Source organism: Protopterus annectens, chromosome 1.part2, assembly GCF_019279795.1.
Source record: "Protopterus annectens isolate FY-2018-M chromosome 1.part2, PAN1.0, whole genome shotgun sequence".
Classification (NCBI taxonomy): Eukaryota; Metazoa; Chordata; order Ceratodontiformes; family Protopteridae; genus Protopterus; species Protopterus annectens.
The window spans coordinates 202,397,846-202,414,188 of NC_056727.1; the positions used below are offsets into that span (position 1 = coordinate 202,397,846).

The following is a 16,343-nucleotide window of genomic DNA, read 5'->3' on the forward strand; positions in this document are numbered from 1 at the left end:
ATATAGTGAGGAATTCCAGGAGGTTCCTGCACTTTAGGCTGGGAGCCATTCGTTACCAATTGTGTGTACTAGATTTTGGTCTAATTACAGCTCCCCACATGTTCACCAAAAACATGGCAGTGGTAACAGCTTGGCTCAGTCTGCAAAGGATCCAGGTCTTTTATGTACCTGGATTGTTGGCTGCTTTATGGTGACTTCATGGGCATTGTTGATTTGAGTGAGAAACTTCTTGATTCAGCTGTGACTTTCCTTGGACATTGCAATCAATTTCAAAAAGTCCAACCTGGAACCTGTACAAGCTCCAGAGTCTGTTGGATGCAGTCCTTTCCCGTAATGCTCGTCCTTGAGTTAGATTGCCAGATTACCTCTCTCTCTCATGATTGCTATCCCTACAACTTCAAGCCATTCAAGTTTTCTTACTTCTGAGGCCTCCAGCTTCCTTTTTCCTTTGTCTTCTCATTCTAATGGCTGCTATGATCTCTCTTCTACCCTCTAACCACATTCCTCTTGAGGGTTCTTCAGTTGACTTTATCAGCCCAGTGGTCACTCACAGTTAAGATTAATTTTACTTTTCATCTCACCAGCATTTGTCTTCATCACGTCTCTCGGTGGCTAATGTCAGATCAGGTTTCTGTAGGTCATCTGTTTGTTTTTCTTTGGTACAAGTCCACTGTAACAACAAGTTACCAACATGAGTGACCGGTGTTCCATACCTGAAGTCACCACCTCATTGGTCCGATCTGACCATAAGCAAATTACCCTAGCTATCCACATCCTGCCCCCACCCCCATTAAGGAAACCATGGTAAAAAATTTCTCCAAAGCCAACTTCATACTTCTTAAGACAGAAGTGGTGAACTTCATGACACCCATGCAAATGGACAATACAGTTACGACTACTGAATCCTACACAATTGTACTTTATAAGCACTTACACGAGTGCATGGATCATGCCATCCCAAACAGAACCAAGATGCTATCCTCCAAAAAAAGGAAGCCAATCTGGTAGTCCCCCTGTCATAAACAAACTGTACAACAGAAGGAAGAAACTGTTGCAAAAGAGAGTAAAATCTCATGAGTGGAGGAGCTCCCTGGTCAGCCACAGTAAGAAGCTGCAATCCCTGATAAAATCCTCCAAAGCTAGTTACGAAAACAAAGTTGCCACTGATTCTAAAGACAACCACAAAGCATTCTATAGCTATGTCAAGAATCTCAATGGGAAGACTCAGATCTGCTCTGAGTTAGAGCACAATGGCACTAAATATACAGACCCAACTGATATTGCCAACATCCTGGCAGATAGGTTCAGTGTTAACTTTACCCCCCTCTCACCCCCTAAAGAGCCCATCTCTATACCGGAAGAATGCAGAGTTCCTGTAATCATGGCTGCACTGGTAAAAACCACACTTTCCAAAGCCAAGAACACAGCATCCATGGGACAAGACAACATCCCAGGCTGCGTTCTACATGAATTACAGAACGAACTGGCACCCCACCTAAGTACCATGTTCAATCATAGCCTCACCTCAGGCTTTGTGCCTGCTGAATGGCTCACAGTGACAGTTATCCCACTCCACAAAGGGGGAGCCACCACGGACCCCAGGAACTACCGCCCCATTAGCCTGACGAGCCTGGTCTGCAAGGCCATGGAACGTATCATCATGGAACTTATAAACAAAGACATTGATAATCTCCAAATTCTGGACCCCACCCAGTTCGGGTTTGTAAAAGGCAGATCATGTCTCCAAAACCTGATAGACTTCTTTGAAGCACTCACCAAAGCTGTAGACAAGGGTAAGATGGTTCACACAGCCTATCTAGATCTTGCCAAGGCTTTCGACAGCATCCCCCACTCTGGAATTATAGATAAACTCACTAAACTAGGTATAAATCCGTATGTCACAAGATGGGTTGTCAATTGGCTCACTGACAGAACCCACACTGTAAAAGTAGCAGACTCCAAATCCGACTTCAGACCAGTGCCAAGTGGAATACCACAGGGTTCAGTCCTGGGTCCTCTCCTGTTTGGTATCTACTTCTCTGAAGTACAGGCTAACACAGAAGGTCTTTGGCTAACGAAGTTCACAGATTACTGCAAACTAGGAGCTATAATCGAAACTCCTAACGATGTGGATATCCTACAAAAGGGCCTCTCTGAGGCAGATGCCTGGTGTCAAAGCCCTGGCCTCGAGCTCAGTGCCAAAAACTGCATTGTCATCCCCTTTGGTAAAAACTCTGTACCCATGAACTACAACATAGGCGGTAGTATACTTAACACCGAAAGTGTGATAAGAGACCTTGGAACACAGGGGGACAGTAGTCTCTCCTTTGATAATCACATCGCCACAGTAGTCAGGAAATCCTTCTACGTGGCACACCTCATCACAAAAGGTTTCTTATCCAGAAAAAAAGAGGTCATTGTTCCTCTCTACTCATCACTCATTAGACCCATTATACAGTACAAACGCCCCTTTTGGTATGTACCTCGCAAGACATCTACAGCAACTGGAAAGGCCACAGAAATACCTCACAAAGAGGATTACTGACCACAAACAGATGCCCTATGCAGACTTTCTCAAAAAACTCCAGTTTTACTCCGTCGCATATCGCCTACTCAGAGGTGATCTCTGCCTAACATACAAAGCTATGTCAAACCCAGAGCTTTTGGACATGCTCCACTTAAAGAAATCCCAATCCCTCCAAGCTACACGCTCTTGGGATCTAAACCTTGTCACCACAATAAACAGAACATGCCAGAGGGATAGATTCATGTCCCAGAGACTTCCCATACTCTGGAATAAACTACCTATCTATATCAAGCAAAGCTCCTCATTAGCACTCTTCAAGAAAAATCTTGATGATTGGATGGGAAATAGGAAATTCACTCCGGGGATCACTTCTGTGGCTCTGCTCAACAGTGGCACAGGAAAATAATTTTCTTGGATAGCAAAAGCCAGGGTACCTTTTTGGCTGGGCTTGTATTGGCCCCAGGGCCGATAGCCTAGTACCTACCTATGAACCTATGCTTCCCTCCTGGGTTGGTGGCATTTCAAAGGGACGACAGCTCATTTAAACATCAATGGCATGGAGATGAGAGCAGTTCTCCAAGCACTGCTGACCTTTCAAGACTGGCTACTAAAGGGTGTGATCACTATCCAGACTGGCAACATGGTAATGCTTTGGTACGTAAACAAACAAGGGGGAACCCAGTCATATCCCACGTGTTGAGAGGTTATGAGGGTGTGGTGGTGATAGATGTCCTTACTACATTTTTTGATAGCAATGCACATCCTGGGGAACCCCAGCAGTCTGGTGGAAAGTCTCAGGAGGAGTATTTTGACACCTTTCCAATAGTCTTTCAGTTGTCCGTGTCGGCTCAGATTTTCAGCTGCTGGGACCGGCTTTGCTGTTATCACTTTGAAGTCACATTCAGTACCAAATGCAGCAGGTTTTTTTGCCCTTACTCAAGATTTGATATCCCATCCTTCAGACCACCCTTACCCGAATTTGAAATCCTTCAGGTTGACTGCTTGGTTCCACCAATTCTCATGATGACTAGAGAACTTAAGGTTTCTAATAGAGTTGTGCATATCATTTCCTCCTCTAAAAAGCCCTCTACCAGGGAAGTTTATGGTAGTAGGTAGAGAAGATTTTCTGTTTGGGCCGTTTCTGAAAATTTGGATCCCTTTTTTGCCCCTTTAGATGCAACACTGGATTTTCTGGCAGATCTTTTTCAATTTGGGTCTAGCTACTCTACTCTCCTATCAATGTCTAACTGGTGTCCATTTCAAACTTCTGCGTCATTTAACGCCAACTTCCAGTTGCTTCTCTTTAAGATAGTCTACAGCATTTTTGAAGGGTACCTTTTTGCTCAGACTTCCTGTAAGGGATCCAGTTCCTCTGTAGTATTTGCCCATCCTTTTCCAAGCATTGACCAGGACCCCTTTTGAACCAACTGCTAATATAGAATAAAGTATCTTTCTTGGAAAACACTCTTTTTAGTGGAATTAACTTCAGCTAGAAGAGTTCCAGAGCTAATGGCTTTGTCCTGCTTTCCACCTTACCTTATTTTTCACAAAACAGGGTTTCTTTGTGGATGAATCCTTCTTTTTTTTTGCTCAAGGTGGCCTGTGAGTCTAATCTGAGCCAAACAGTTCAATTGCCAGTTTTCTTTCCAATTTTCAGTATAAGAGCAAGTATATGTTTCACTATTTAGACCTTCATTGCCAGTTGAGATTTTGTTTGGACAAGACCAAACATATCAAGAAATCAGATCAGGTTTTGTGCTTTTTTCAGAGTTAAGCTTAGGAAACCAGTTTCCAGCGTAACTTTGTCCAGATGGCTTAGTGATTGCATATCCTTTTATTTATACCATAAAATGTTTACCTGTACTTGTTAACCCCAAAACCCACTTCACTAGAGCAGTAGCTACCTCAGTGGCATTTTTTAGCCATGTTTCCTTAGATCATATTTGTGCAGAGGCTACCCTTGTCCTAACACTCTTACCTTTGAGACCCATTCCAAGCTAGACATTCAGTCCATATCTAGAACATCTTTCAGCTGCAGCATATTGCAGAATATTCTCTCCTGATACCACCCAATTGCCTAGTTGGGAACCTATCCCTCAGGTTGAGACAGATGGAAATTGACAACAGCAAATACAAAGGTTATGTACTCACCATAACGCTATATCTGTGTTGTTGCCTTCAGTCTTTCTCAGCCACCCCTCCTTCCATTTCCCTTTTAAATTGCAGTTGGTAAACTGTTGCTCTTACTGGACCATACAGACAGGTCTGAAGTCTATTGATGAGACTCTGTAGTCTGTCACTTGTTTTTTTGTTAGAGGACTTTTTTCGTACTGGTTAGGTATTGTAGGTCAAACTTGATCTGAGGAGTTTTAGGTGTGAAAAGCACAGTTGGAGAGGATGTGGAGCTTCGAGCTGAAGATTCTAGTGCTGGCCTCTGACCTGATCAAATCTAATAACCTACATATTGTGATGCACAGAAGAAAACAACAAGGATATAGTGTTATGGTAAGTACATAACTTTCATTTTTAGTTGGTTCATGTTATACTGTGTAAAGCTGAATCAGCTGAGGTTGTCATTTTTTTTTATGGTGGACAGTGGATCTGCTATTGATCTAGGCCTATCTAAATTAATGTTTCACAGAATTATAACTTATTGCTTGAGATTTTGTTTTATCCAATTGAACAATCCTTTAATGCGTTGATGTTTTTGTGTGTAGGTAATGGAGGGCTAAATTGTGGTAGTGTGCATACGAGTTTACATGTAACTGAATTAGAAGGAGTGCAGCATGGTCAAAAGAGGTTATGGTGACGTGAGGGTTACTTATCTGCACAGTGTTAATGCATATTGTACAGAATTCTCTTGCTATTTTACTTATTCTGTCTTTTCTAATGATATTATAGCCATGTAGGAGTATTTTTTTTCTTTAGTGTTTGTGGTCTTAGCCAGGTTTCTGTAATTGTTAATATATCTGGTTTGTACTATGCCATCCAGCTGTGAAAGCAGTTGTATCACAGAGACTTCACATTTTGAATGTGGTATATTTTAGGCCATATGGGATGCGAGTAGCATGAACACTTTGGGTTTTAAGTTCAATATTGTAATACGTAGGGCCTGGATTTGATGAAATATTCCCGCATAACAGGAGGTTGAGTAGGGTGATTATAAACACTTAAGCAACTGTATAGACTTGGCTGTGCCTGACTGGATTAAAACCAGGTCCTCCTGAAAAAAACAAGCCACTCTGGTGGATCTCAAGTATAAGCAGGTTTTATAACAAAAGGAAGAAACTGATGTCTGAGAACTAGAGAGAACTGACTCAACAGAGGAAGAATTCCCTCCACAGCTTGAATAAGCAAATCAGAAATCTTGAAAGTCCTCTGAAGCTAATTACAAAGGTAAAATAGCATCCCTAGCTATAGATAATCATAAAGCATTCATTAACTACATCCAAAATCTAAAAGGGAATGCCCAGCTATGTGCTGAACCGGTAGTAGATGGTACCATTCATACTATACCAGAGGAAATTGCCAAACTGCTAGCTGACAGATTTGGCACAAACTTCACCCCCCTGTCCCCACCAGCAATACCTCAAAGCATATCTGACACCAGTCGTCTGCTTAGTATTTCTAGAGATCATGTCATGTTTCCAGTCTTCAAGGCCAAAAACACGACCTTATATGGACCAGATAACATCCCACATTGCTTATCAAGCAATCTAAAACCGGACTTAGCAGACCCACTAGGCATTCTCTTTAACCATAGCTTTGGAACTGGCTTTGTTCTTTGTTCCATCAGAGTGGAGAACAGCAACAGTAATTCCCTTGCACAAAGGGGGGCCATCAACTGATCCTGGGAACTATAGACCCGTAAATCTAACCAGCCTCATCTGCAAGACCATGGAAAGAATCATCATGGACCTTATCAGCAAGGACATAGGCAACTTTCAAACTCTAGGGCCAACACAGTTTGGCTTTGTTAGGGGTAGATCATGCTTATTAAACCTAGTCGACTTATTTCAGAAAGTCACCAAAGCCCTGGATGATGGTAAGATAGTGCATTTTGCCTATCTTGACATAGCCAAAGCTTTTGACACAATCCCCCACTTAGGTATCATTGACAAACTCTCTCAGCTGGGGATTAACACTTACATCACTAGATGGGTAACCAGTTGGCTTACTGACAGAACACATATTGTCAAAGTTGGTGATTCCACCTCTGCCAGTAGACCTGCCACCAGTAGTGGCATAACACAAGGATTTGTGCTGGACCCTTTACTGTTTGGAATCTATTTCTCGGAAGTCCAGGCTAAGGTAGATGGCCTTTGGCTTACAAGTTCGTTGATGATTGTAAATTGGGTGCAATCACTGAGTCCCCCAATGATGTTAACATATTACAGGAGGGGCTAACACAGACAAATGACTGGTGCCAAAGCCACGGTCTAAAACTAAATGCTAAAAGTGCATTATTATCCCCTTTGGTAAAGTGGAATTCCCTGCTAATTGCAATATTGACAGCACCTTCTAAGTTCAAACCCAGTGGTGCAAGATCTGGGAACACAGGTAGATAGGAATCTGAACTTCGACCACCAAGTTACCACAGTGGTAAAGAAAGCCTTCTACATTGCACATCTCATAAGTAAGGGCATCGCATCCAGTTCTAAGGATGTTATAACTCCACTGTACTAGACCCTCATCAGACCACTAAAAGAGTACATTGCTCCCTTCTGCATGTACCTCACCAGACACCTACAGCAGCTGGAGAGACTACAGAGGTTTCTCACCATTAAAATACAGGGCCTCCAAACCATGACTTACGTGAGAAGACCAAAAGCCCTGTCTCACTGTATTCTGTAGCGTATAGACTGCTGAGGGGCAACTTGTACCTGGCCTACAGGGCAGTCTCTGACCCTGTCCTGATGGATATGCTGCACATCCACAAGTCAAATGGCACAAGAGTCACTCATTCTAAGGATCTTAACCTAGCCTGTGACATCAACAGAACATGCTGGAGAGACAGATACATGCCCCAGAGATTGCCGCTACTCTGGAATAAACTCCCAGTTTATGTGAAGCATAGCTCCTCACTAACCCAATTCAAGCACAACCTGGGCAAATGTATGAGATACTGCAAATTCACCCCGGGGGTGTACACATGGCCGTAATGGACAGGGGTAGTCGGTGCTTATCATAGACTCACTCTGAGAATTACATCCATCCAACAAAGTACAATTGAGACAACTTGGGATTAACATGGCTAGGCTTGTAAGGTTTCTAGATCTGCTAGCCTAGTAACTTCCTATATATCATCTGGTTAGTGCTTATTTAATTTTGTCCATTGTTTGCTTATATTTTTTATACTAATTTATTAATTATTAAATGCATAGCAGTGTATTTAGAGATGTTAATACTTAAGGGTGATGAAAATATTATTAGATAAAAAGTGTTGTATTTGTATGAGCATGGTAATGGAAGTTATCAGATTGGTTTAAGTTTGTGTCTGTGTGAGAATTTGTTAGCCAAAAGTGTATTTAGATAAAGTAAGAAGTGTACATTGAGTCATTAGGTTGGTTTTGTGCTTTGCAATCATAGTTGTGAAGTCTTGTGTTTTGTTTATTTTCTGTTAAATTTGTGCAGTTTTGGATTAGAGGGAGTGATTCAGAAGTTTTGACATGGTGGAACTGTATAGAGGGGGGATGAATACCTGTTTAAAGTTATATGAAGGTTAACATTTCCTAGTTGTACAGTAGGTAGTAGTAGTAAGCATTTAATGGATGAAGTTTAGAAAGTATAGATGTAGGCAAGCAAGGGGTGGCTGGGGAATGAGGACAGGAGGAAAGTGAAATGGACTGCAGAAATCAATCACTGCACATAAGGGGAAAAGTAACAAATTAAAAGAGATAGTTTATTGGTACAGAGTGTGAATGGTGGTAGACAAGGGTATGTGCTGTGTGATAATGCAAACTGTTGATTGAAGGTGCAGGTGGTGTTAGTTAACAGTAAAGCACTAAGGAGGTTTGGGGGTTAAGGGAGTTTACTATTCCACAAACCAAGACTTTCAAAGCTGGAGATACAGAGCTCACTTCAGTTAATGAGAAGCAATGTAAAAGTTACCAGTATCTGTGGTAGATGTATAGTAGGATTTTGTGGATGTGTCCACTGACCAGTGTACACAAAGTAAGAAGAAAGGGGACTGAATTATCACTCTTCTGTAAGAACACACTGTCAGCTCTGAAGCATACACGCTTGATGATTATTCATTTTCAGCTCCAGCAATCTAGTAGCTTCACCGCATATAGATGAAATCACAGTGATATGGCAGTTTATGGGGTAGGCAGATCTTACTTGGAACTGGTATAGAGCAGGGGCCTTGTTAAAAGACAGGTGGAAACAAAATCAGTGTTAGAGAAACAAACATGATGAGCAAAGTATGGGAAGTGTGACAGTTAAGGCATACAGATCGCAGCATGAAAGGCAGCAGCATATAATGTATCATCAGCAGTGACACTTAGTTTTAGCAAGGTATGCTTATGTAATCCTCCATTGACTCAAACAATATAGTTAGCATTTATGCAACTATATGCAGTAATATTCTCTTTGGAAACGAGCTTGAATGATGATTTATATTCAGTACAGTGTCAGCCTGCTCAAATTATGTTGATTTACATTCTATATAATTTGAGCAGGCTCACAGTTCAGTATAATTGCATCCTCTATAAAAATAAAGACTGTACAAGCCGCACATCAGACATTAGCATTCAGTCATAGGATTAACAGGTTAATACATCGACTTGTACCTGCATACGATTTGCAGGGTATATTCATAAATATAGTTTAAAAGTGTTAAAATAAGAAAGGTACCTTGATTAAGACAACCATAAAGTAATTTATTGACAGAACAAATGAGCAGGGGGTACTTAATAATAGTTATCTGCTACTGTGCTAACTTTACAGTTGGAGGGATCCCTAAAATGTTTTCTCTCCTCTCTGTCTTTCAGATCCAAGGCAAGTAGAATCTGATAATAATTGTAGATAGAAGGGGGTAAGAGCTTGTCAGGAGTAAGTGATATGTCACACTGTTGGACCTGTGCCAGCCTACAGGCATTTAAAATGTGCTTATAGCTACACATCTTCAGTAGTTCATGTCTGTTGCTTGTATGTTTAAACTTCTAGAGTATGTGGTGGCATTCACTGTCTGTTCGTAAATCCCTGTCTGCTACTAGATAAGAGTCCTCACTAGGTATTTGCAAATAGTCTTCTTTTGAAAATGTTTGGAGGAATTTGCGGCCAGTATGCTAGCTCCACTGGCATAGAGGAATATCATCCTAAATTTGACTAACAGCTAAGGCTGCTGGTATGAGGAGGGAGAGGAGTGAAGGAGTTGAACCCATTCTCCTCTGTCATGGAGGTGTGGCACGTGTCTATGGGTATGCAAGGTGCAGGTTCCCTTCTGGAGACTGGAGAAATGTACAAGTCATACTTGCTGTAGGAGGCTAAGTCATGTGCTTATTTGCTTAACTTACAAAACTGACTGATAGCCAAGTGCGTGTCCTGCTTGCATGCCCTCCATGTAGTAATGCATGTGTGTTGGGGGCTTAACACAAAAACAAAAAATGATTACCATTCCTGGTACCAGAGCTCCACCCCATAGGTAATGAATGGCCAAAGGGCTCTTGCCTGGAGGAGAAGGAATGAGCCAGTAGGGTGCCTAATTGGGGGTCTTGATGGTCAAGTATGGCAGATTCTTTAAAAAAGGAAAAGAAAATGTTAGCCAATAAAGTGTCAGTTGAGTTAACATGTTTGGGCATGTTACTGACCTCTGACCTCAAAGTGGCATAAACAAAGTCAGTTATTCATTGTTACACATTTTATACATAGAGGTTTATAGTTTGAAGGTATGTCCGGAAATGTGTAAGATATTTTTTTTCTGTGTACTGAACTGTGCAAATTGGAATTTTATGTAAAAAGTAAGAATAAATGGGGAAATCAAAGAAAACTATTTTTTTATTATCTTGTTATATTAATGTGTGTTATTGATACAGACTATTTTTCAGTTAAAAACATAAGCTGTTTTTGGTTGATAGGTACCATAAGGTTTAATACCCACCTGAACTACTGCTAGCTGTGGTAGTTATCAGTATGATGCAATATTTATATTAACTACATGGCACTGTACCGTGGTGTATTTTATCTTATAACAAAGTAACAGTCAGTGTGATGCATTACCAAAGTCACCTAAATGGCATTGTGACAACAGATCATGCAGTTGGCATTGTAATGCTCTATCGTTATGTTTGTAAACTGTTTACTTTTCTGCCCAAGTCTTGTTTATGACAAAATGATGCTGTGTTCATGCTGCCGACATGACATGATACTCTTCTGTGACAGTTGTGTTTGTAGTATGTGCTGTAGATGTATTTGTGAGATGAAAGCATGGTCCCCCTGTTCCAACAACCTACCTATCACCGTGGTAGTCTGTCCAGGTAATATAGCAATTTACACCGTCCCCATTTTTCAAATGCCATTATTACGCTGTACAGAGATAGGACATGAATGGCATTGGGATGCTGTACCTCTTTCTCTAATGGCATTGTGGTACACTTCCCACATCATCCAGATTATCTTGCTTATCCTGATTAGAGCAAACAAAAGGTGTAAGTTACCCAATGGCAGTGTGAAATTCTGCTGTGGGCATCTGTAACACTGCTGTGCTGTATTCTTGTCAGTTTGTGGTATTACAATTCATTATAACTCAGAGCCACACACTCCAGGGATCTAAACCTTGTCATCACAATAAACAAAACATACTGGAGGGATAGGTTCCTGACCCAGAGACTCTGGAATAGATTGCCCATACATGTCAAGCAGAGTGCCTCTTTGGCCCTCTTCAAAAGGAACCTTCACGATTGGATGGGAGAAAGGAAATTCACCCCGGGGATCACGTCAGTCACCCTGCTAGACAGGGGTCCAGGGAAGTAAATAGTGTGGGAAGAAATAGCCAGGGAATTGTTATGGCTAGGCTTGTATAGGCCATAGGGCTGATAGCCTAGTAACAACCTATGAACCTATTAATGGCCCAAATGTCACAGGGATGCAATGTCAAGTCACCCGGATGAGAGTGTGATATGCAGCTTGTTATTCATATGCAGGAGCACTGATTTTCCATTTCTTGTGAAAAATGTCAGTAAATCCCAAATTTGGACTTTCTGAGTATCAGAAAACATGGGATATTCATGGAATTTGACATTTTTGGCTAGAGCACTCATTTACCACAGTAAGTACTTCTCATGTTTAATATTTCTGATATCATCAGCTTACTTATTGCATGTTCTATACCTAGAATTTGTTAATTGGTACCTGTTTGTAATTCTGAGAGTTGTTAGTGCACATCCTGCAATAGTGAAACTGGATGTACAAAAATGTGAGCTTATATTAAGTCCAAGATCACTATGTCTTTAATTCCATTTCCTCCAAGACAGGACAATCCTGAAGTTAGTATATATAAGGAGTGGGAGTGGGTGGGAATTTCAGAGTGGGTTTGACATCCCCCTCCACTCCCTCACAGAAAGTAACATTAAAGGAAAACAGCAATTGTCAACATTCATTGTTTTCCTGTATTTTCAGAGTTTTTAAATTTTGGAACATGCAGTCATGAATCTCAGAATTACAATAGGGAGCCATTTTAATTCACATAGAGAGCTAAATAGATACAGTGATACATAGAAATAGTCATGTTGATAGCTAGACAGACATGAAGCAATAAACCTATATCTATCTATATATGTAAATATAAATATATGTATATGGACTACATTCAGAACTTTGAACACTCATTATCAACTCCAAAAAGGTTGAAACTCAATAGACATGAAAATAAAACTAAAATAAAGAAAGAAAGAACACTATATATATGGAGGTAAGCCCCTCTGCTCCTCTCTACACCCCCTGTTAATTGTATATACCAACTCCGAGATCACAACAGAGTAGGTAAAGGGCAAAAATCCAAACCCTTCTCTACCATAATCCTGGGCAGCCATCTTATGTTGAGTTTCAACATTATAGCTGCATAGTGGATATAACAAGTGTGCACACCCCTGTTAAAATGCCAGATTTTTGTGATGTAAAAAAATGAGACCACAATAAATAATTTCAAAATGTTTCCCACCTTTAATATGACCTATAACCTGTACAATTCAATTGAAAAACAAATCTGTTAGGGGAAAAATATAAAAAATGGAAAACGTGCAATAAGCTGGTTGCATAAGTGTGCACACCCTTAAACTAATACTTTGTTGAAGCACCTTTTGATTTAATTACAGCATTTAGTCTTCTTGGATAGGAGTCTATCAGCATGGCACATCTTGACTTGGCAATATGTGCCCACTCTTCCTTGCAAAAGCACTCCAAATGTGTCAGATTGTGAGGGCATCTCTTGTGCACAGCTCTCTTCAGGTCACCCCACAGATTTTCTATTGGATTTAGGTCTGGGCTCTAGCTGGACCATTCCAAAACTTTAATTTTCTTCTGGTGAAGCCATTCTTTTGTTGATTTGTATTGTATGCTTGGGGTTATTGTCATGTTGAAAGGTGAAATTCATCTTCATCTTTCTAGCAGATGCCTGAAGGTTTTGGGCCAAATTTGACTGGTATTTGGAACTGTTCATAATTCCCTCCACCTTGACTAAAGCTCCAGTTCCAGCTGAAGAAAAGCAACCCCAAAGCATGATACTGCCACCACCATGCTTCACCTTGGGGATGGTGTTCTTTTGGTGATGCGTAGTGTTGTTTTTGTGCCAAATGTACCTTTTGGAATTGTGGCCAGAAAGTTCAACCTTGGTCTCATCAGACCATAACACATTTTCCCACATGCTTTTGGGAGACATTATGTATTGCTTTGCAAATTTTAGCTGGGCTTGGATGTTTTTCTGTGTAAAAAAAGGCTTCAATCTTGCAACCCTACCCCATAGTCCAGACATATGGAGAATACGTGAGATTGTTGTCAGATGTAGTACACAACCAGTATTTGCCAGAAATTCCTGCAACTTCTTCAGTGTTGCTGTAAGTCTCTTGGCAGCCTCCCTGACCAGTTTTAGCTGGGCTTGGATGTTTTTCTGTGTAAAAAAAGGCTTCAATCTTGCAACCCTACCCCATAGTCCAGACATATGGAGAATACGTGAGATTGTTGTCAGATGTAGTACACAACCAGTATTTGCCAGAAATTCCTGCAACTTCTTCAGTGTTGCTGTAAGTCTCTTGGCAGCCTCCCTGACCAGTTTTCATCTTGTCTTTTCATCAATTTTGGCGGGATTTCCAGTTCTTTGCAAGTTCATTGTTGTCCCATATTTTCTCCACTTTTTGATGACTGTCTTCACTGTGTTCCATGGTATATCCAATGCTGTAGATATTTTTTGTACCCTTCTCCTGACTGATACCTTTCAACAATGAGATCTCTGATTCTTTGTAAGCTGTCTGCGAACCTTGGCTTTTGTTGTAGCAGGTAATGTCAGGAAAATCCTACTAGGACGGCTGAACTTTGTTTGGATGTAATCAGAGTCTCTTTAATTGATGTTGGGTGTGTACCCAAGAAGACTGAATGTTATAATTAAATCAAAAGGTGCTTTAACAAAGTATTAGTTTAAAGGTGTGCACACTTATGCAACCAGCTTATTGTGTGTCTTTTTATTTTTTATATTTTTTTCCCTAACAGATGTGTTTGTTTTTCAATTGAATTGTACAGGTTATAGGTCACATTAAAGGTGGAAATGTTTTGAAATGATTTATTGTGGTCTCATTTTTTTATATCACAAAAACCTGGCATTTTAACAGGGGTGTGTACACTTTTTATATCCACCGTAGATAGCTACATAGATAAAGTGATACAGAGAGATAGCTGTGTTGACAGACAGACATGAAGCAATAAACATGTATCTATTTATATATAGATCTGTAGACATAAATATATGTATATGGATATCGACTCCAAAAAGGTTGAATCTCAATAGACATTAAAATAAAACTAAAAGAAAGACAGAAAGCACACTATATACATGGAGGTAAGCCCCCCTACTCCTCTCTACACCCCCTGTTAATTGTGTATACCAACTCCGAGATCACAACACAGGAGGTAAAGGGCAAAAATCCAAACCCTTCTCTACCACAATCCTGGGCAGCCATCTGATGTTGAGTTTCAACATTATAGGTGTAGATATATATATCCATCCAAAGGGTAAAAAGGTCATATAGACAATTCATTAATTAATAAGTATAAGAAAAACCCTTGCCAAGCTAGAATTTTCACTTTGCAGTACCTTAAACCTCCTGAAATGGAGACCCATGGGTATGTGCAAATTACCCCTTATGGTCATATCATTGTTTCAGTTACATGGTATTTGAATGTCTATGACTTTTTACTTTTTAAGTGTTTATAGGTGTATTCAGGCCAATAAAACCATTCTCCAATAGGTGCAGTCATGCCATGTTTCCAATTTTTTCTGACCTCATCAGTACAGCATATGACTGTTTGGCTATAATTTAGAAACCACACATACACTGTAAATATATATCTATACATATATATAGACACTGTATATACACGTACACTCACAATTTTATAGCAGAGGTGTTAGTGTGTTAATATATGGGTCGCAGAAGGAAGTCTTCATACTCAGTTATATTTGGTAAAAATAAAACTCCTCCTTCCCAGTCAGGACTTGCAAATAAAAGACCCACACGATAATATTTTCCCTGTAGTTGTGAATTAAAGATACCAAGGAATATTATTCAGTCAGTAACTTAACTCCTCTTACAGGTTGCATTTTAGGCAAATACTACAACAATTAAAATGTCCATACAAATTCATCCTCTTATCCTTATCCTCTTCATCCTGATTTGAAGCCAGAAGGACTGTATGTTAATTCCTGAACTGGAATGCTATCTTCCTAATATAGTCTTAATGTTTTCCTATAATATAAAAACTCTGCATACTACAGCAAATAAAATATGCCATTTAATTTCCTTAACAGATACAGGGGACTACCATTCTTCACTGCTACAAGCAGCAGAGTGGCTTCCAGTTACTGCCAGAATACCCCTAAACCTAAATTCCCTAATGTTTAAACTACTAAACAGTGTTTACTTCCCTACCCAGCCGCAAATATATACATGACAAGCATCTTATTCCCTTAAATTGGCTAATGATTATGAATCCATCATTATTGAGACGTCTATTTAATAAAGCACTGAGTGAGAAAAAAAACACAATAATCCTTCAGCAAAATTGCACCTGCGGGCTGGAATTTTCTGTTCCCCCACCCCAAGACACAGTAGTACTCGGCATTCAAACAAAAGTTGCTAGAGTATTTGAGAGAAGAATATACATACATGTCCATTTTCAAGACAGTGGGTAATATTCCATCAATAGAAGCACTCTGATTGCATTGCTATGTAAAGCTCATATTAACCTATAAAGCACTTGCAAATATTATTTGATGTCCTTCCTTGTCACAGTTGCAGTGTTCTTTGCCAGTGTGATTCTCTGCCAAGTGTAGCCCAACGTCTGACCAGTATACCAAAGCCTTATGATTTTATGGACATCGTACGTCACATGTATGCTCCCCACTCAAGGCGTAGGGCATAAAGGTTTGTGTACAGACAGATGTACGTATCTCAGAACTTCTTTGCCACCAGCCCAAATGTCATCATTGATCATCAGTCTGCATGCGTCTTCTTCTATGTTGGTACCAAGACGTGGTTCAGATAAGTGCCCCATTGGGGTTTCTTCTTATCTTTTTCTCTCTCTTAATTCTGTAGGTATACATGTC

The 16,343-nt window shown here is 40.2% G+C and overlaps 1 protein-coding gene across 4 annotated transcripts in view; it reads left to right on the top strand.

The window, feature by feature from the left end:
• The window catches only part of EHBP1 (EH domain binding protein 1), a 3,513,379-nt gene that overhangs the window by 2,572,373 nt on the left and 924,663 nt on the right, over positions 1-16,343 (top strand). The gene's annotated exons all lie outside the window — the stretch shown is intronic.